This window comes from Camellia sinensis, chromosome 15, assembly GCF_055761805.1.
Source record: "Camellia sinensis isolate YWXY chromosome 15, ASM5576180v1, whole genome shotgun sequence".
NCBI lineage: Eukaryota > Viridiplantae > Streptophyta > Magnoliopsida > Ericales > Theaceae > Camellia > Camellia sinensis.
The window spans coordinates 31,940,103-31,961,031 of record NC_138975.1 but is presented as its reverse complement, the minus strand read 5'-3'; positions in this window follow the sequence as shown (position 1 = coordinate 31,961,031).

Below are 20,929 nucleotides of genomic sequence, written 5' to 3'. Positions count from 1 at the left end.
AAACTAAAAAAATACATATAATAAAAATGAATAACACTAATATGAAATAATAACTTACATTCAAATAGCAAATGCATCATTAATTCACTTTCCCATTCACCAATCACCATTATCCACAAAATAACATATCCACAAATGATATTTTAATATTACCCCCAAAATAACATATTGAAAAATTGTATTCACAATTCTCAACCAAAAAATTAATTACTACTTTGTATACAAAGCCACAAAATTGCTATCAGTCAAAATATATTGTATATAAGAGGACTAAATTTCCAATAAAAATCTTATATAGTGAGTTTTTTGAGTGAATACAGTCTCGTATCTAGAATACAAAATTGCTATCATTTGATCAATTATCTCTTCATCTGTTAGATTATATCTGTTTTCTTCACCCCCATTCATTAGGAGACCAAGCATGTCATGTTTGGTTTTTTGGCAAGCTCTTCTTTCCTCTACAGGTCGTCTCAGCATGCTACAGATAAGATCAATGAAATATTCCATATCTTCAAAACTAGAAAGGTGCCATCATCATTATTTCACATAAATTTATGAGCACACATCAGCATCATGAAAAGTTCAAAAAACTATTGCATTCAGCAGCACTGTCACGTATGTTTGACTGCTCAAGCAGGTGCTGATAACCAACTCATGTTGTTCAATGCTAAAACAATTTAACGGGAAAGAAACTAACTTTCATTTAGTGTTGTTGTTTCACTGAATGTTCAGAATCGTATGTAATAAAAACAAAAGCATACAGCAGGGAGAGAATCACCTGTTGTTTGAACTTTCCATTGTGAAGTTGTTGGCCACTAAATTACTGCATTTAACACCTCAGCAAATCTCAATGTCAGTTTCAGTTTCAAGGGTACAAGTCAATGTAGAAACTGTCAGTTTCAATTTTAGTTTCAAGGGTACTAGGATTGTTGCCTTGCCTATTACATGATTTTCTTGCACACATAGCAGGGTTGTCTAAAAAATATGTTGCTGTTGATAAAAATCAAATGGCAAAAATGATTAATCTCTGATGAATTGCAACTTAAAAAAAGAATGACAACTAATTCAATTGATGAAGAAAGATACAAGCAGCATATTTTCCACCCTATTAAGAATGTATAATATCATGTTGCATGATTATATAAAGAGATTACCATGAAGAACCACACTGCATGAAGTAGTGGCTAAGATTGATTAATAATGGACAAAAAAAATCTTAAAACTTTATTTACTCCATAAGAGGAAAAATTATCCTTTAAACCCTAGGACTTGCGATTACGGCTTTGTTGCTAGGTTGTAAACAGAAACCCTCAGGAGTGTTATCTTCAGTACGACAGTAAAACTTAGAATTCTTTTCTAAAAAACATAAAGGTGTGATGATAGTTTTTCTGGGTAGAAAACTTTTTGAAGGGTCTTTATTCTTTTAAGAGTTTTCCCAACTTTGTTATCCTGATTTAGAGCCACAATACATTAAAAAGAAAGATAATAAATAAATCAATGTAAAGGCTGGTTAACACATTCAGTATACCGCATCTACTTATTGAAACCAGATTACAGACTGCTAGAATTTAAAAGTGAAGATTTAAGCACAAATACTCTTAACACAAGCTAACTCAGATTAATCATATGCAACAAAAGAATTGAGACAAATTACCTGCAAGGCCCTCCCATACATCCGACGTTTCCGAAGGTTGAGCATGGCCAAGGCTATCTCAGGTTGATTCAAGTCATTTCCCTCCTCAACCCACTTATCCAAAGCACTTTGAACAGACAAACCTGGAGCAGCCATGATAGCCTTGAACGATGCCGAATAAGCTCTCTTTTGTGGAGGTCTTTTCTCAGTTACTTCTGCCTTAGTATCAAATAATTCCAGCTCATTTTGAGGTTCTTCTGCACTATCACCATCATATTCTTCTTCAGAGAGCTCTGGTTCGGAAATCAATTGATCTTCGTTTAAATCGTCAACATTGCTGTCTTGAACCATATCAGCAGCACTAGCTGCAGTCTCAAGCTCAGAAAACCCATCCTCCAAATCATCTTCTTCTTGTGCACTGCTTTTTGAGTCAGCCTGTGAAGAAAAACTGCAACACCCCATAAAGAAATTTGGGGAACCATGTGTTGCACTGTAAAATCTCTTCAAAGAGATGCATCCATCAAATGCTACTAGGCGAGAATCAACATTACTGGCTTTGACATCTAAACAACAACTTGCTACTTCTGATTTAGCACAAAAAATTAAACAAGTGATACCTCCATTCTCAATCTCAGAGCTTAACTCCTCTTCATATGTGCTTGCCTCAAAGTTGGTCACCACTTCCCTTCCATTGCATTTTATTGCAGCCTTGTCATAAGCCCTGATTAACATAAAGTTAAATTGGATCGGATGGAGAATAGATAATATAATATAACATATAGAGCAAGGAAAAGTAAAATTTTAATCATCATGACCTTGCAGCTTCCACCTCACTGTCGAACAACCCAAGATAGATATACCTGTAGGCAATGTGTTGGATACAAACCAATGAAGACCATTTTCACAGTTCATTAATAATATAAGTTAATAAAATTGATACAGAATTTGGGAGATCACATAGAATTTTGAGTCACATCTGACTAGAAAATGTAAAAAATCAGTTCAGTGTTGTCTCACTTCTTGCCAAGGAACTGCCCCATTCGAGCTTCCCATCGTCCGCATTTGTGTAGTGTAACACCCCTGTATTTTGAAGTACCCCTGGAGAATTCGGCGCTCTGGCGACGAAGTACATGCACGAATTCTTCCTTCGTCAAATTCTTCATCTGCATAAAGATCAAAACCAGATAAACACAATTACATTCCTTATAGAAAGAAAGCTTTTGTATCAACTAGACATTTATCAACCCCAACCACTTGTTGAAGATCTTCATTATAATCACTGATATTAAAATTGATATCTGCATCAGTTCCACGGAACTTAATTGCAGCTCGATCATATGCCCTGAGATCACAAAGATAATTGAAAATAATTTTCCGAACCCATATCACAGAAAAACTTCAGAGGATAAAATTGTTTAAACTTCCAACCCAATACCATTATTACCTGGCTGCGGCATGTGCAGTGTCAAATCCCCCTACGCAATTAATCATTCATATTTAAAGGAAGAAGCACATTTAGCAACACATTAGTCGTAACAATACGAAGTTTCTAACCAGATTGATATGTAAGTCCAATCAAATTCAGAGATCAAAGTTCCTTACCCAGATACACTTGTTGCCCACAATCCCTGTTCAAATCAAAATAAAACACTCAACATCGTACAGAAATGAGAGCCATCACTTCAAAATGAACAACCACCATGATCAATATCTTCAAATTATACAAGTACAATGCAAGAAAAGAAAGTTCAGCCTATGACAATTTTACCAACAATAATAATGTAAACAGAAAGTAACACATAATCATAGACCACACCATAACCACAATCTTTGATAATCTTTGACCATATCGCCTTACAAGAGATTCAAAGACTTCATATCCTTAAGAAACGCCAATGAAGAACTTCCATTAGATAAATCACTTATTCTCCTAGATGAGCATGGGTTTATTATAAAAAAAGAAGATTAGTTTTATTGATATGCTAATATGAACAAAAGATGTTGAAAGAGTTAATGCTCACAAGTCCTCCATCAAGGTTAAGTTGGAAAATGTTGTTGGTATTGGACCTCCAAAGGAGTTTCCCTGAAATCTCCTACAAACAATAAAATAAAATAAAATAAATAAAAGAAAAAAAAAGTGAAGTGAGGTTCATCAATATCTGCATCACAGAAATGCCACCAAAATAATTCCCAATGTTTATTGATTGAATTTGAATGTAAAAATATATCCACAAGCAAATCAGCATTCTAGTACACAAACTTACCTGGTCCAAAATCATCTCAACCGATAAACTTTTTGATGCAACAAATGACTGATGATAGATGTATGCGAAAACAGCCATCACCATCTGCATGAACAGAGTCAAATTAAGCACTAACGTATGAACATTACTTATTCCAATAATAGTGCCATTTTACTTTCACAGTCAAGATTGTCAGCAAAAAATGGATATCCAAGCCAAGCCAACCCAGCTAATTTGGGATTAACACTTTTAGCAGCATAAACATTCCAAAGAGTAGCTCATCATAGAAACATCCTATTAATGCCATATTATGTTTTGAGACCATAGAAATTTACAAATCATCCATCTGATAAGAAAACAAATGAATATTAACCTGTGAAAACTATACAAATATCTACAATACACGTTATGATCTTCAATCGATAAATAGATCTTCAATCGAAACCTACCATACTTGAATCGAATCAATAGATCTTCAATCTGATCTAAGAATGATAAAGTAGATGAAACCTAGCATACTTGAATTGAATGATTCCGTCAGTAAGAAGCTAGAGATGAGACTGATCAATACTTACTATGAAGAAAGAGCTGCGAACGCGAACGCAAACACGAACTAGAGAAGAGGCTTGAATCGATCTATGAATACTTGAATCGATCTGCAAATACGAGGGGTTCAGCTACGGTTCTACAAATATGAAGGGTTGTCTCTGAAACGAAGGGGTTTGAAGCGAGAGGGATTGAAATCAAGGGTTTAGAGAGAGAGAGAGAGCAAGACTGAGAGTGAATAATACTTGAATCGATCTTCGAATACATGAATCGATCAATAGATTATAAATCAATCTTCGAATACATGAATCGGGTTCAGCTGCGGTTCTACAAATACGAAGGGGTTTGAAGAGAGAGAGAGAGAGAGAGTGAAATCAAGGTTTAGACAGAAAGAGGGAGACTGAGAGTGAATGCGCTGCATTATGTTCTCACATATTAAAAAAAAATAAAAGAACACATTCAAAGGCGTTTTAAAAACGACTTCTTAAATTAAAACGGGGTCGTATTATTAAACAAAATGTGACGTTTATAAAAACGCCGTTAAACAAAATGCGACGTTTATAAAAACGCCGTTAAATGTTAACAACAGAGGCATTTTTTTAAACGTCGTTAAATAAACGCCGTTAAATCCCACTATTCTTGTAGTGAATCTGTTTGATTTGGAGTTTTCAAAAATAAATTTTTGAATTTTTAATCCATATTTTTTTATTTTTAGTGAATTTCTAAAAATATTTTGAATCAATTTTTTTTTAATTTTTAAACTCATTTAATCTAAATATACTTAAAAAGTAAAAATTTATCCAAATTCTTTTTAAAAACTTATTGAATACAGATATATATGTATATATATATATATATTAAAAAGTACAAAAATTCAGATATTTTCATAATTTGTTGTTTTGAATGCACAACAATACAGGGAAGAGCGGCGTGGTAAAAAAAAAGAGGGGGAATTCTTGCTTAGAATCGACGGTTGTGCTTAGGGGCATTTGGTGTTGATTGGTTTGGGATGAAATTAGTTTGGATTAGTTTGGGATGAAATTAGGATCAATTCATTGTTTATGATTTCATAAAAATTGGAATCAAATAAAGCCATCAAAATTATGAAATCAATCCGAATCAAACCTTTTAAACACGGATCGATTTGATTTGGAAACACAATTTCACATAATCTATTCATAAGAAATATCATAAAACATTTTTTTTAAAAAAAATTAACTTATCCTAAGTTATAAAACAATAATAACATTCCCTTCAAACAAACTACTCTGTTCACTGTAAAAATATAATATTAAACAAATATTGTTCAACATTAATCTGTCATCATATTTTGAAACATAAACTTTCAAAACATAGCTATGCGCATTATTCTACCATTAACTTAAATAAATATAATATCTAGTAAATAAATATATATGGTTTAAGTTATACGATATAGTTCGGTTCAAATTTGAAATCATGAACCTTAATCCAAGACCACCGAAGTTAGTTTCCCAATTTTTCAAATCAAGACTGAACCAAGAATTAAAAAACTAATTCAAACATGCCAAATTAGTCTGAACCGGTTCAGTTTGTAAATTTTGTTTTCTGCTCAGCGCTAATTGTGCTGCCGATAACAACCTTTTATGCAAGGTCAAATTTTACTCATATTTTTTGAATTCGTTGTTGATTGGTTGAATAAATAAGTCCTCTTAGAACAAGAGTGACTGTCTTTTATATTGATCAGTATTTTAATATATTTATTTCCGTTGGAAAAAAGGAAAAAAAAAGAAGAAGTTATATTTGTCTTAATTGTATTTGATTCTGCATAGAAAATGAGCCAAACCTATTAGAAACGGTTTGGAAATTCTGGAAAAATAGAATTTTTTTTTCCTAACTTTGGTCTATTATTTAGGTGGGACTCGTACACCAAAGTTAGCGGGTCTAAGTGATAATGCGTTCTATGCCGCGTTGTGATTTACGTGGTATATTTAGTTGCTCAAAACCATTATCGGTTGAATGGGAAATTGAAGTCAAAGTGTGCTCAATGAAAATGGAGTTTTTGTGGAAAATCCTTAAAGGTTTGAAAAATGGCTTGTTCCACATTGATATGGTGAGAAGTTTTGAATGAGTTTATAAGGCTTGGAGTTGGAACTTAGGGTAGGCCCCAAGGGACCCCCAAGCTTTGTAGAGAGGGAGGTTATGGGCAAAATGGGCTAGACCCATTGGACCCAAAAATTACCAGACAAGCGCAAGCTGCCTCCGTCCAGGCAGGCTAGGCTGAGCCTGGGATCAGGTGCATGGTGTGAGGTTGGGCTTGTTCGGCCCAATACCCTATCTTTTTGGGAAAAAACATTTGAATTTTATTTTTCTAAAATTAAATTCAAATTTTTTCAATTTTTTTTTAGAAATTAAAATTCAAAATTGGGTCCGTTTTTCTCTTACCCGAACAAAATTGGATCTGTTTAAATTTCAAAAAAACCCGGACATAATTAAATCTGTGCAATTCGATTTTATCTGTTTGAATTTGAATCCAAACAGTACCAATTCAAACCAACAGGTTCAGTACCTGTTCAAACAGGTATGCTACCTGTTCAATTCAAAATAAAAGGGTGCCAATACATCTATAAATAGACTAGCCCATTTGATGTTTTCATTCAATAATTTTGTTCTAAATATTGCCTGCCTTCTCTGCATTTTTGCTGCATTATTTTCCTTCTAAGAAAGAGTGTAAACACTTAGTGTGTTCGTTGTTCGAATAAATTGTAGAGCTTCATTTATTCGTTGATAGATCATTTTATCCTGGGAGATAGACGTAGAGAGGACGAATCTGTCTTAAGGACACAGTGTCAAACACTGGACTTGATCAGAATTTTGTTCAAGAAATTAATTGAGTAAGTTAATTTATTTTCTGTTTGTTTTTGTTTATTTAAATCAGATTTTAATTTTGTTTTTGTAACAAAATACAAATCTATTTTTATTTATTTTATTTTAATTCTAGTTTGATTTTTGTAATCAAACATTCTCTCTCATTTCCTATTTTTCTTTTGTATTTTGTTTGTAGTTTAGTACACAAACAGAATTTATTTATTTAAATACAGTGAAAATTTTCCAACAAAACCTACGTAATGTTAGTCTTCCCATAAACTATATAATTGGACAATTACAAACAATTTGGCAGTAAATCATCTTGTCCCTTTGCTATAGTTTAAGTAGGGCTGCAAACGAGATGAGCCGAACCGAGCCGAGTTCTACAATATTCGAGCTCGGCTCGAGCTCGAAACGAACTACAATATCTAAGCTCGAGCTTGGCTCGTCTAAAATTTATATAACTCGAGCTCGGCTCGTAATGGCTCGTTAAGCCAAGAGAGAACCATGGAAGCCATAAGCTAACCCTCTGCACTTTCACTTATATAGAAGTTTGTCCACCTTAAAATGTATTTTGCAATCGACGTGGGACTTCCAACAAACGCACCAAACGACGTCGTTTGGTGCAACATTTTCGTCCACTCTTTGAGTCCCACATCACTGGGAGAGGAAACACTTTTGTGTCCAAATGCTTATAAAGTGGTGAATTGTTGGCACAGTTGTCAACGAAAGAAAAGCCAAGGCAAACCTTTGAATATTTTTTATATTAAAATAATAAGCATCATCATTTTTGATGGACCAGTTAAAGTATTTTAATTTAGTAAATATAATATAATATATACATATTTTATTATAATATAATATATATATTTAAAATATAAAAATATAAATTAATATTTATATTTTGAGCTCGCGAGCCTGTTTGAGTCGAGCAATGTTAAGTTCGAGCTCGGCTCGTTTATTAATCGAGCTTGAAATTTACGCTCGAGCTCGGCTTGTTTATTAATCGAGCCGAGTTCGAACGAGCCTTAACGAGCCGAACTCGAGCTTGTTCATGAATAGCTCGGTTTGTTTGCAGCCAAGTTTAAGCAAATAATTTCAAGTATGATATTCTTTGAGGAGAAAAATTATAAGTTTACTCAACTGATACTTATTGAATCATCACTTAGAATTTCATGCCTCTTGAAAATTATTTTTTTAATCATTTTATTCAACAAGAAGCCACAAAAGCCTTGAAAGTCGAAAGTAGCAGGGGTAAAGGGTGAGTTACATTACATGTTGGAGAGGGAAACAACAAAGCAATTAGGATGGGTTGACTACAATCTCAAGTTTGAAAGAGGTATTTGGAAATCAAGGATTTTACCGATACAAAATAAATCATATAACTAATTGTAAAATACTCGTTTATGTAAGTTTAACAGAAGCCGTGTCTAAAGTACAATCGTTAATATTTCAGTTTAAATTGACAGCATGGGAACTTCAGGCACTATAATTCAATTTTCAGTTTCAAAATTTAGTTTTAATACATTAAATGTTAACACAGCATAAACAGATACGAACATGACACAATAACACAAAAAATAAATCAGTTGAGATGTTATTGAGAAAATTCTGACACAAATCCTAAATGACACAACATGAATGTGACTAACACAACATGATTTCCACCCTTTACTTTCGCCACAAGTAAATCAGAATAAAAATGGCATGAATGTAGAGGGACAAAAGCACCAGTGAGACAGTAAAGGTATTTGTTTAATTGGTCAGCATGCTTATGAGTAACAATAAATAGGATAATATAAAAAGCTCCTAGCAATATTCCAATTAGCAAATAAAGGAAATGAAACTAAAGTTATCAATAATGGTTACTAATTCACTATTCTTCACTCATAAGCAACACAAAGCTAGCACTATTGCAACATTTGCCATACTGGTCCATGGAAACAAACAATAGCTAATAATGCAAAAGGCCTAATAGCTTGTAAAAAGTATTAGAAACAAAATAATAGCTATTACACAACATTTGCCATATTTTCCAAGGAAACAAATCATAGCTAATTATATAGAAAGTCTTAATAGCTTGTGAAGAGTATCAGAAACAAAATAATAACTAGCATACATACTTCCCTTAATCAGATAGAACCACCTTTGTTGCTAGTATGGGCTGATGTAAAGAAGAGTAGCAGATCCAAACAAGAAAGTGATGTCCATTCAGACAAAACTTGCATAAAATACAATTGGATTAACATCATACCATTTCCCCTCTGTTTCATCTGAAGATGCTGTTGTTGGCGATGGCAAGTAAGAAATGGTTGTGCAATTTTTCTCCAATGGCGGTCCATAAAGAAATGGATTTCCTTCATAACTTCTTGATTCGAAAGTCCCAAATTGTACTTTCCTTTCTTGTATTTACCTGATAAATTGTTGAAACCCAAGTGAGAATTTGAAGATCCAAAAAAATCAAGCTTTGTGAAATATACCCTGTACGAGCGTAAAATAATCTTCTTATATAATTCTGTTGATCAAGTTTGCACTCCTCCAAACGTCGTTGCTTTACTACCTGAAAACACAAACATGAGCTAGCTGGCAGCTATGTGCCGGAAACCTCTCTGATGCTTAAGTTGGTAAATAGACAATGACACAATAAGCTTTTAATATTTTAGAGTAAGAATTGTGATACCTGTACATAGGTTCTGTCATGAGCTTTTATAGATTCCACCTGGCACAATCCTAGTAGGACTCCAACTCTCCTTATAAGAGTCTCACACTCCCAAGGATAATGTCTATCCTTTAACACCCTTCTTACTGCAAGCCAAGTGAGATGGCACAAGTCTCTTTATCTCGGCTCGGTAGCAGTTCAACTGAGCTAGGTAGGCCTTACCCCATACCAGACAGAACCAGGGTAGTCCTTGATCGAGATAACCACCTCGGACGCCCGCACCACCGTACCCCAGTCTTGTTCCGATATAACCACCTCGGTTCAAGCCTTGGGCCGAACACCCTTCCAATCCACGACCGAGCTAAAACCACTTCCACTTTCACCGTAGTGCGGCACAATGGCCAAGAGTGAACCCAGCTCGGTCCATGCAATGGATGGCCTTAGCTCGGCCTTATTTAGACATAAATTGCCCTTTCATACCCAAATCAAGTTTCTGAACATTCCAGGCATATCATCACAAACCCAGAAAAAAAAAATTAAAAATTCTGAAACTTTTTTTAATGCCTTTGTGGGTATAGAGCAGCTATTAAAGATAGAGGAAAGTGAAAGAACATGGGAGAGAATAGAGAGGAAGATGAAAGGTTGGAAAGTGAAAGTGCTAAATATCATCATGACATGAGAAAAAAAGCCAATGTAGCACTTGTGTTGTTTAAAGCTTTTGGTAAATGTATTTGAACCCTTTATTCTATTTTGGGAACCTTTGGTGTTGTTGTACTTTAGTTTTGGAGGAGTACAAATTGATTTAAACTTGTTGGGTTTGGTTGTTCACACTTATTCTTGTCAAAAGTTCCTTGGAGACTTAGAAATTCCATTCTAGGGTCGACACCAGCCTTCCTAGGGTCGACCCTTACCTGTTGATGAAGTTCTGAAAGTGTTGCTAGAACATAGGGTAGACACCAGACTGGGAGAGGGTCGACCATCTTCTGTCTGTGTATTGGTTGCTGGAAGATAGGGTAGACACCAGTCTGGGGTGGTGTCGACACCTGCAGTGCAGTCAAAGCTTTCCCAGATTTTTTTTCCTATTTGGTGTCGACACCACTGTTGTAGGGGTCGACACCTGTGACTTTTTCCCAGATTTTTCTGCCAATTTGGGCCTACTTTTTGGGAATATTTTGACTAGATATTTTGAGTTGACTTTAGGGCTTATATCTATTTTTGACCTAGTACTATATAAAGGCCCTCACTTGGCTTTTTCTCTCACTTTTTTTTCCCTTTCCTCTCTCTAAACCGTGAGACACCTTCTCTCTCTCTCTCTCTTAAGGCACTTTTCACTCAAAGATCCTTAGATCTACTTGTTTGAAGACCTCTACTCACCTTGCTCCTTTAAGATAAAGTGTAGAACTTGTCAAGGGCTTCATTTTGATCGGATCAAAGCTTGGCTTCTCCTCCGTCGACTTTTGGGTTTTTCTTCCTTCTTCCCCTTCTAAACTTGAGGTAGGGATAACTACTCATATTTATGGTCATTGACATAAACATGTTGTCTTTTTGGTTTGATATTAAAGTTAGGAAATTTTGGGAGTTAGGGTTTTGAAACTTGAAATTATAAAAGAGAGGTTTTTGTTCCTTTGAACTATACATGTGTATTTGGGTCTTAAAATGAGTTTATTGATGTTTGTTGATGATATTTGGACCTTTGGATCAATATTGAGAAAAATGGAAAAATACCTTAGTTGGGTATAAGTGAGTAATTTGTGTAATTAATGAAATTAATTATGGGAAGGTGAAATTGGTTTGGAAATAACGAAATTGGGATATTATGAGGATGAATAGTGGAGTTGGATTGATTAATCACTCACTTTTGAATATGTGGATAATTTATCTGTTGACACATTTGTTATCTATTTAGAAATAATTACTTTGGGCTATCGGTGAAGAATAGTCTGATTATTGTAGTTACTGCATGATGATTAAGCGAATTAAAACTAATCAATTGAATATGTCATGAATATGACGGATGGAATAGCACATTGAATATGTGCTTTGCTTGATCATTTTATATGATAAGTGTTTAATACATTGTATATGTATGTTGTTTGGGAGGAGATAGGGAATGTACTCCACGGTTTTGGATGAGATAGGGGATGTACTCCTAAATCGAATGTATGGGAGGAGATAGGGGATAGACTCCAATGATAACTAAGTTGGCCGGAGTGTCCAGGGTGAAAGTCCCGAAATCTTTATTGCGTTTGCATAACGTAGATAAATGGAAGTATTGAAGTGTTAATGATATGAGTTGCAATCTCATTTGAAATTGAAGTATTGTTGATATGAGTTGTAATCTCATTTGGAATTGAAGTGTTGTTGATATGAGTTGTAGTCTCATTATATACTGTCTGGATGAACAGAGAATCATGATTATGATTTGGTTTGGATTATGGAATGGAAAGGAATGAAAATCATATATATATATATATATATGTATATGTATCTATGATTATGGATTGGTTATGAAATGGATGTACGTTTGTTTATATGAGTTAAACATTTATCAAATGCTAATGATTTAGTTATTGCTCATATTAGGTTTAACATATCTTTACTGGGCGTTGGCTCACCCTATATGGGACATCATTTTTAGGTACAGGTGATATGCCGCCTCCAAGGATATAGCTTGGGAGGTTGTCGAAGTTGAAGGCTTACTTTTGTGATTATTTTGTGTATTACATGTAATTCAAGCTAAGGGCTTAATATGTTTAGAGTTAAAACTCTCTTTTGTTGGACCCAAGTGTTAACTTGGAAAGTTGTAAGCCCGTAGGGCATTTACTTTTGTTGTCAACATGTAATACTTTTGAACTAAATACTCTGATGAATGGAATTATGTTTTATTCTTTTATGACTGTGGATGTCTTGAAGGATTGATTTATATGTATTATTTTGAGGGCGTTATAGCCAAACTTGGGATAAACACATCCAGAAGTTGTTCATGCAAATCACAATAAGAAAACCCAAAAAAATATATATATTCCATAAAAGAAAAAGTTAGTTCCATGGTGTGTTCATTTGGATCTTCAATTTCTAGGGTTTTTTTTTTTTTTTAAACAAAGTTATGATCCAAACAATGCAAGAGTATTTCCAAAAAGGAACCTGCAGGACCAGAGCTTCAAGTCATTGTTTGAAAAAGAGAGGACCGTTTGTTTTTTTTCAGAAAAAAGAAAAGAGAGAGACGGGTTTGTTGTGCGTGTGTCTCATGCACAACATAGTATGTGGTTTACAAATTCCATCCTCACAGTCCACTTAAGTCATGGGATTTGAATTGGGCCTTTTGTGTGGATGTAGCGGGATTGCAGCCTAAATTTTGAAACGGCAATGGTTGGTGGCCCAAATGGCTTAAAACACCCAAAACGACGTCGTTTTGATATATTCGGGCCATTTGAGCTACAAAATTTGTGGCCACCAAACATTTTTCATTTTGAAATTTGAGAAAGAATTACATGTAGGTGGGAGTTGGAAAAAAAAATTTACTAACAAATGAAGGAATTACATATAAGTGGGAGTTGAGAAAAAAAAAATTTATTAACACATGAAAGAGTGCAAGTGACACTTGCACCCGCATAATTTTCATTTACACTGTACTACAGACACACTTGCACCTCTCATGTGTGTAATTTTTTGCCAACTCCTACTTGCATGTAATTTCTCTTTATTTTATGTGGATCAATCATTTTTCTTTATAAAAATAGAAAAGTTTATGATTTTAATTATTAATATTATAATATTAATTTAATTTAAAAAGTTATTTCGTTATGATTTATTTATTTTTTAGTTATGATAAAAAAATGATTTATTTATGATATTTGTAAATAATCGACCTCATATTAAAATAATATTTGGATAAATAGCACTTCTTAACATAATTATATTGACTTTTTTTTTAAAAAAAAAAAGAAGAAAAGAAGAAGAAGAAGATTAACATAATCAAAACAAATTAATAAAAAATGATAAGTAGATTTTAAAATCAGTAAAAATAAATATACATTTTAAGTCAATATACATGTACGGGAAAAAAATAAACCTTCTCGTATAATCCTGTTGACCAAGTCTTCTCTCCTCCGTACGTCGTCGCTTTATCACCTGGAAACACAAATGTGAGCTAGCCGGCGGGTGTGTGCCGGAAACCTCTCCGATGCCTAAGTCAGTAAACTTGACAAATAGACAAAAGCTCTGTGTATTCAGAAAACAAAGTTGTGTGTTACCTCTCCAAAGGTGATGTTTGTGAGCTTTTATAGGTTTCGTGTGACACAATCCTAGTAGGACTTCTACTCCTCCACGCAGAGTCCTCCTAGGATTCATACTCCTAAAGGATAATGCTTATCCTCTAACACCCCCCCCCCCACTGCTTAAACCAAGTGAGATGGTTTTTACCATGGCCGAACTTCAACATGACCGAAATAAGCATGGCTATGCTGAGCCGCAGAGTAGGCCGAATTATCCTTAGCTCGGTTCTTCCTTTTTACTGCTCTCACGTCGGCTTCTCATGAACAACCCATGGCATAGTTAGACCGAGCTACCGAGTAGCAAGGTTCTGTCCGTCTTATCCACAATACGCCAAGACCGGACTAACTTTGAGACTGGCCTAGCTCCAAGTCGCTTCCGGACCGGAGTAACTTTATTCCTCTCTTGGGCCGGAGTAATATTTACCTCTCTTGGCCTGGAGTAACTTTTCGGCCTTTTCACCCAGCCCTTCGTACTTTGGGCCATAATGACCATCTCATAGTTCGGTCCAATTTTCACCAAAATTACCCTCTCAATTGCCCCTTAATTCCATCTGCACAGCATGATTGGGATTACCTGTCTATCAATCGGGCCGAAGTTTTTAAGCCTTTCCAGCCGAGCTAAAACCCTTAGCCTTTCCAGCCGAGCTAAAACTCTTAAGTCTTCCAGCCGAGCTAATTTTACACCGGGCTCTGCTTGTCCGGTCAAAACGTCTCCTTAATCACAGCAACTGAATCGTTTCTCCTTCCTGGGACACGTGGCATGTACTGATTGATTGAGGACGGCTGTCACGCCGTCTTCGTACTTCGTGCAATTTGAACAGTCCCGTCTTTTTTTTCCCTTTACCTAAAACGAGTCTCATCATTTCAACGCACTTTCCAATTTCTCTCTGTCAACCTTCATTACTTATCTATTTTATGAGCTCGTGTTTTGCTGCCTTTTGCTTCCATCTTCAGCTTCTTGCTTCTTCTTCTGGTTAGTATTGCACTTTTACTTTGTTTCATATGTTGCTTTCTGTGTTCTGTTTTCCGTGTTTTTGCAAAACATTTTCTTCCATTTTGCTTTGCTCTGTACTCTTATGGAAAAAACTTAACCATAGAATATATGACTATATGAAATATCCTATAGAAAACTTGCTTTTGATCCAGAATCTTGATGCAACCGAACTAGGATACTGTTTAAGCTAGGTAAAAGTCTAGTTAGCTTACAACCGGACTAGTACTTATGTTTACACTAGTAGCTTTGAATAAGTCAAACCACTTCTTGATAGACCTTAGCCGAGATACCTGAACCCCAACCGATCTAGGCCTTTGGGGCTAAACCATCTTTCTTAGTTTTTTAGATGGAACTCAGAAAGCTGCCCCTAGGCGATCAACCGGTCAAACAGAACCGTTTCCTCAACCGAGATATCTAGACGCTTGCCGTGCCCGAACTTAGCAAAGCCTTGCTCAAACCGAGCTACAAATCACCTTGCAGAAACCGAGTTAGAACCTGTAGCATCCACATAACCGAAGTAGGGCTCCTATTTTTTGTACTTTTATTTTGTAGCACGGTCCAATGATCTGTGCTTAACCCCTTTGTTTTCTACTTTGCAGACTTAGGTTGCCCAGGCACTCCTCTGCGTGCTCAATCGAGCTACTGAGACAATCTTGTGGACCGAACTTTAATTTATTCATAAATTATACAATAAATGGGGAAGTATAGATATCTAGTAGACACTTCGGGCGGTCTAGCCGAATTCAGAAAAGACTACAATATACCCGATGACGTCCACCTGATTTTAGCCGAAAAGGATGTCATTCCTTGGGGCAATGAAGGCTTTGTCCCCGTCACCCTCTTATCCATAATTGAAACCGGACTATGATTTCCAGTCCAACCTTTGATTTGCGAGTTTCTTAGGCAAACTAGACTATGCCCTACCCAACTATCCACCAATTCATACCGCATATGAATGGGAATAGCCGAACTAAACCGGCAAGCCGGTCTCAACCTTGGTCTGGCCGAAATCTTTCACCAATACTCCATTGGTTCGAAGGAAGACGGCTGAGTACACTATCTCAGAATACGCCGCCGTCATGAGAAAATAATAAAAAACACACCGGATAAAGACTTAAATGACGACGATTTTTTCTGGGTGTCTAGGAATTTTGAGGATCATCAAGCCCAGATTCCTGGCTGACGTATAAACTAGAAAAAAGGAGAACTTGGTAAATTTACTTCGGTTTTCTTGCGTACTATTTTATATTTCAGTTTGTCAATCTTTCAACCGAACTAACAGTTGCCCTCTTTCGCAGATTCTACCCACCTCCATTCTTTATACAGCTACCCCAATCTAGCGACTTTGCGCGCCGCACTACGGTATCCAGAACGTAGTTGGGCTAAGCTATTAAAGTTCGAGCCGACCTACCGATACAGCGGCCGCCAAAAAGCGAGAGTGACCGACTTTCTGCTTGAGAAGGCCCTAGAACCGGACCCAACCTTGCCAGAAATCAGACTAATCCCACTAACTGCCGAAGAGGAAATGGCTAAAAGGAACAGAGCAAGGGCGCTTCTAACCGAAACTAACAGACCCGAAGTGCCGCCACCAAGCCAAACGCAGCCCGCCGTTGTGGCCCTCCCTTCTCAATAGCCTTCTTCATCATGCCCCTCTAAGCGCGCCCGATCTACCCCGACCGGACAACAGCTTGTGGATGAGGACGAATCCATCACTCCATCAAGTCCTCAACCCATCCTTCAACCGGAGCAATCTGACCGAGCTGACTCCTCCAAATGGGCTCCAAATCTCACCTTTCAAGACCGAAATATCCAAGAGACTGACTCGGTCGTTGCTAAGAAGGATCACTTGATGGCTTTCAATCTAGCCAAGAGTGTTTGCCTTCCGAAATATATGGAGCACCACAACAAGCAACTAAACACTGAGCTGAAGGCCATCCGGTCTTCAACAAAATCAATGATCCTGGTAAGTGGCTCTTCCTTTTCTTTGTCTAACTTTTCCCAACTGTCAATCCGGCTAAAGAGAGTTACTACTCTTTTGCAGGCCATTCAGAAGAACAATATTGCACATAAGAAAGTGTTGAAGCTCCGCAAGACAACCAGGCATGCCATGGCGGAAGCCGAGGCAAAGACAGCTGAGCTTGAGCGAGCGAAGAAGTAGATAGCCGAGCTACAGTTCAAGAACGGTTGCTTGACCGGACTTGTTAGCTCGGCTGAAGCTGAAAAACAAAAAATCGCAGTAACGGTGAAAGATAAATACTTGCGCGAGTTGGCCAAACTCGAAGGCAAAAAAGACGCCGAAATAGCCGATCTGAAGAAGAAGATCGGTGATGCCAATGCCCAAGGTTTCAAAGAAGCGGAGGGCCTCTACATTCCGCAGTGCAAGGGGGCAAAGGATTTGTTCTTCAAGTGTGGCTGGAGAAGTGCTGTGGAGCAGCTCGGCTGTGGGCCTGAAACCGAGGTCTACAATGCTCCTCAGTACTTCATTCCGGCCTCGCTTGCGGAATATGCTGCTTCGGTCCAAGAACAATTTTTGCAGGATTCAGATGATGAAGATGTTGAAAATGAACAAACTGTTATTCCGGTAGTCAACGAGCAAGTCAACGATCAATCAGCTCTGTTGGAGGCAATGGTCGAAAACCTGACTGTTGAGCCATCGACTGATATCGTTCTGCCAGTTGCTACTGAGACTGATCTTCCATCTGCAACCGGTGTTCAAGTTGACATTGACGCCGAGATTGAAGACCTTTTCAGTTGATTTTGTACTTTTCTTTTTTGTTACTTCTTTACTCTTGTAACCGGGCTATGGCCCCTCCTTTGTATTTTCTTTTTGATGAATGAAAATTTTCTTGAACTCTTACTTCGGTTGATCTGTATGTTTGTATTGAATTTTCCATGATCTTTTTACTTCCAACTGTTATCTCGGTTTTAGCTGGTCAATCTAACTATGCTCACTAGCCAACCACTCTTTAGCCGACATAATTACTTCGGCTGAAGAGTACAAAGAGTTGAAATCCAGCCAACCACTCTTTAGCCGAAATAATTAATTCGGCTGAAGAGTACAAACAGTTGGTTTAATCCATCTAACCACTCTTCAGCCATACCTTTACTTCGGCTGAAGAGTATAAACTATTTGTTTAATCCAGCCAATCACTCTTCAACCATGCCCTTACTTCGGCTGAAGAGTATAAAGAGTAGGTTTAATCCAGCCAACCACTCTTCAGCCATACCCTTACTTCGGCTGAAGAGTACAAAGAGTTGGTTCAATCCAGCCAACCACTCTTCAGCCATACTCTTACTTTGGCTTTGAAGAGTACAAAGAGTTGCTTTAATCCAACCAACCTCTAAGTTAGTTTTTTCAGTCAACTTAGAATAATGTTTGGTTATTCCGACCAAACGTCCTGCAGCCTGGATCCTTATCCTGGGCTTAGGAAGGGTGTTGGTTTAATCCAGCCAACCACTAAGTTAGTTTTTTCAGCCAACTTAGAATAATGTTTGGTTATTCCGACCAAATGTCCTGCAGCCTGGATCCTTATCCTAGGCTTAGGAAGGGTGTTGGTTTAATCCAGCCAACCTCTAAGTTAGTTTTTTCAGCCAACTTAGAATAATGTTTGCAATATTCCTAACTTCACTAAAGCTATCTTTTACAGAGAAAAACTTATGCTGAAAAGAATTGATTTGTTTTATTGAGGAAAGAAAAAATTACACGTGTTTGAAAGCTAAAAATAAAATAACTTGAGATTGGCAGTGTTCCATAGTCTAGGGATTGCTTTGCCGTCCTTGTCTTCTAGGTGGTATGCCCCTTTGCCTGCTAACCCAACCACTTTGTAAGGACCTTCCCAATTAGGCTCTAGCTTGCCATCTCCTGGTATTAAGGTGTTTCCCATCACTTTGCGTAGTACCCAATCTCCGATCTTGAATTGTCTTGGATATACTGTTTTGTTGTATTTCCTGGATAACTCTTGTTGGTATGAGGCAATGTGGACCAATGCTCTTTCTCTTCTTTCTTCTGCAAGGTCGAGCTCCTATGTTATGGCTTCTCCATTCAAGTCGGGATCAAAATTTTTTCTTCAAATTGTGGGGAGGCCAACTTCCAGTGGGATCACTGCTTCCATTCCGTAGGCTAAGGAGAATGGTGTTTCTCCTGTTGATCGTCGAGGTGTGGTGCGGTAAGCCTATAAAACATGAGGAAGTTCTTCTGCCCACTTGCCTTTTGCCTTCTCTAACCTTTCTTCAGTCCATCCAAGACTACTCTGTTTGAGGCTTCTGTCTGTCCATTTGCTTGGGGATATGCCGGTGTAGAATTATAGAACTCTATTTTGTATTCTTCACAAAAGCCTCTGAAGATTCTACCGTCGAACTGAGTGCCATTGTCTGAGATAAGGGCTTTTGGTATGCCAAACCGAGTGATGATGTTTTGCCAGACGAATTTCTTTACATCTCTTTCCTTGATTGATGCCAATGCTTCTGCTTCCACCCACTTTGTGAAGTAGTCTGTTGCTGCGAAAAGAACTTTCTTTTGTCGGGTGCTGTTGGAAGTGGTCCTACTATGTCCAGGCCCCACATTGCGAAAGGCCATGGGCTACTTAATGGTAGGAGTTCTCTTGCTGGTTGATGTATTTGGTGTGCGAATTTTTGGCATTTCTCACACTTCTTCACATATTTCTCTGAGTCTGCCTGCATGTATGGCCACCAGTATCCTTGTGAAATGGCCCTGTAAGCTAGCGATCTTCCTTCTTAATGGCTTCCACACACCCCTTCGTGTATCTCGTACAAGAATGCTTCCACTTTGCTGGGGTGGACACACTTTAGATAGGGTCCTGAGAATGACTTTTTGTATAATGCCAAAGATGGGGAGAGCCAAAATCGCTGTGACTTTGCTCTAATTTTGTTGGCTTCTTTCTTTTCTTCTGGTAGGACGCCGTCTTTCAAGAATAGTATGATGGGATCCATCCATGAGGGCCCTAGTTCTGTGCAACATACCTCTTCTGTTTCGGGGTCCTCAATACTTGGTCTAGGTAGGTAGTCGATCAGTAGTGGATGAGGGATGAAGGTGTCTGCCATTGAGGCGAAGCCTGCTAGTTCGTCTGCTCTGCCGTTCTCCTCCCTGCCTATATGTTCTATCCTTACTACTTCAAATTTCTTGATTTCTGTTCTGACCAATTCTTGGTACTTGGCCATCCTATCATCCTTTGCTTCATAGTCGCCAGAAATTTGGTTTACCACCAGCTGTGAGTCCCTGTAGACCATTAATTCGGTGGCCTTCATGTGGTATGCTGATCTGAGTCCTGCTAGAAGTGCTTCATATTCTGCTTCGTTGTTTGATGCTGGGAAGCCAAGGTTGATTGCTTGCTCCACAACCAGGCCGTCTGGTGAGATGAGGACTATGCCAAGTCCTGCACCATGCCGGTTGGATGCTCCATCCACAAAGAGCTTCCACATCTCACCAACGAACAATTTCTAGCAAGTGGAGGGGTCGGATGATGTCGTGGGGTCAAGAATGTTGCTGGTGTTTTCTTCAAGGTCTATGCTTGTTGTTTGCCCCTCGCTATCTGATTGAACCAAGTCTTTATTTGTTGGTGAGTCTTGGTTTGTTGAAGCTTGGTTTGTTTCTTCCTTGCTGTCTTTAGTCCGGTCTGCCTTGGAGTCTGACTGAGTACACTCTACTAGGGATTGCGCTATTCCGGCGTCATCTTCCATCCCTAGTTCGGTTGTGTCAGTTAGGTTGACTGGGCA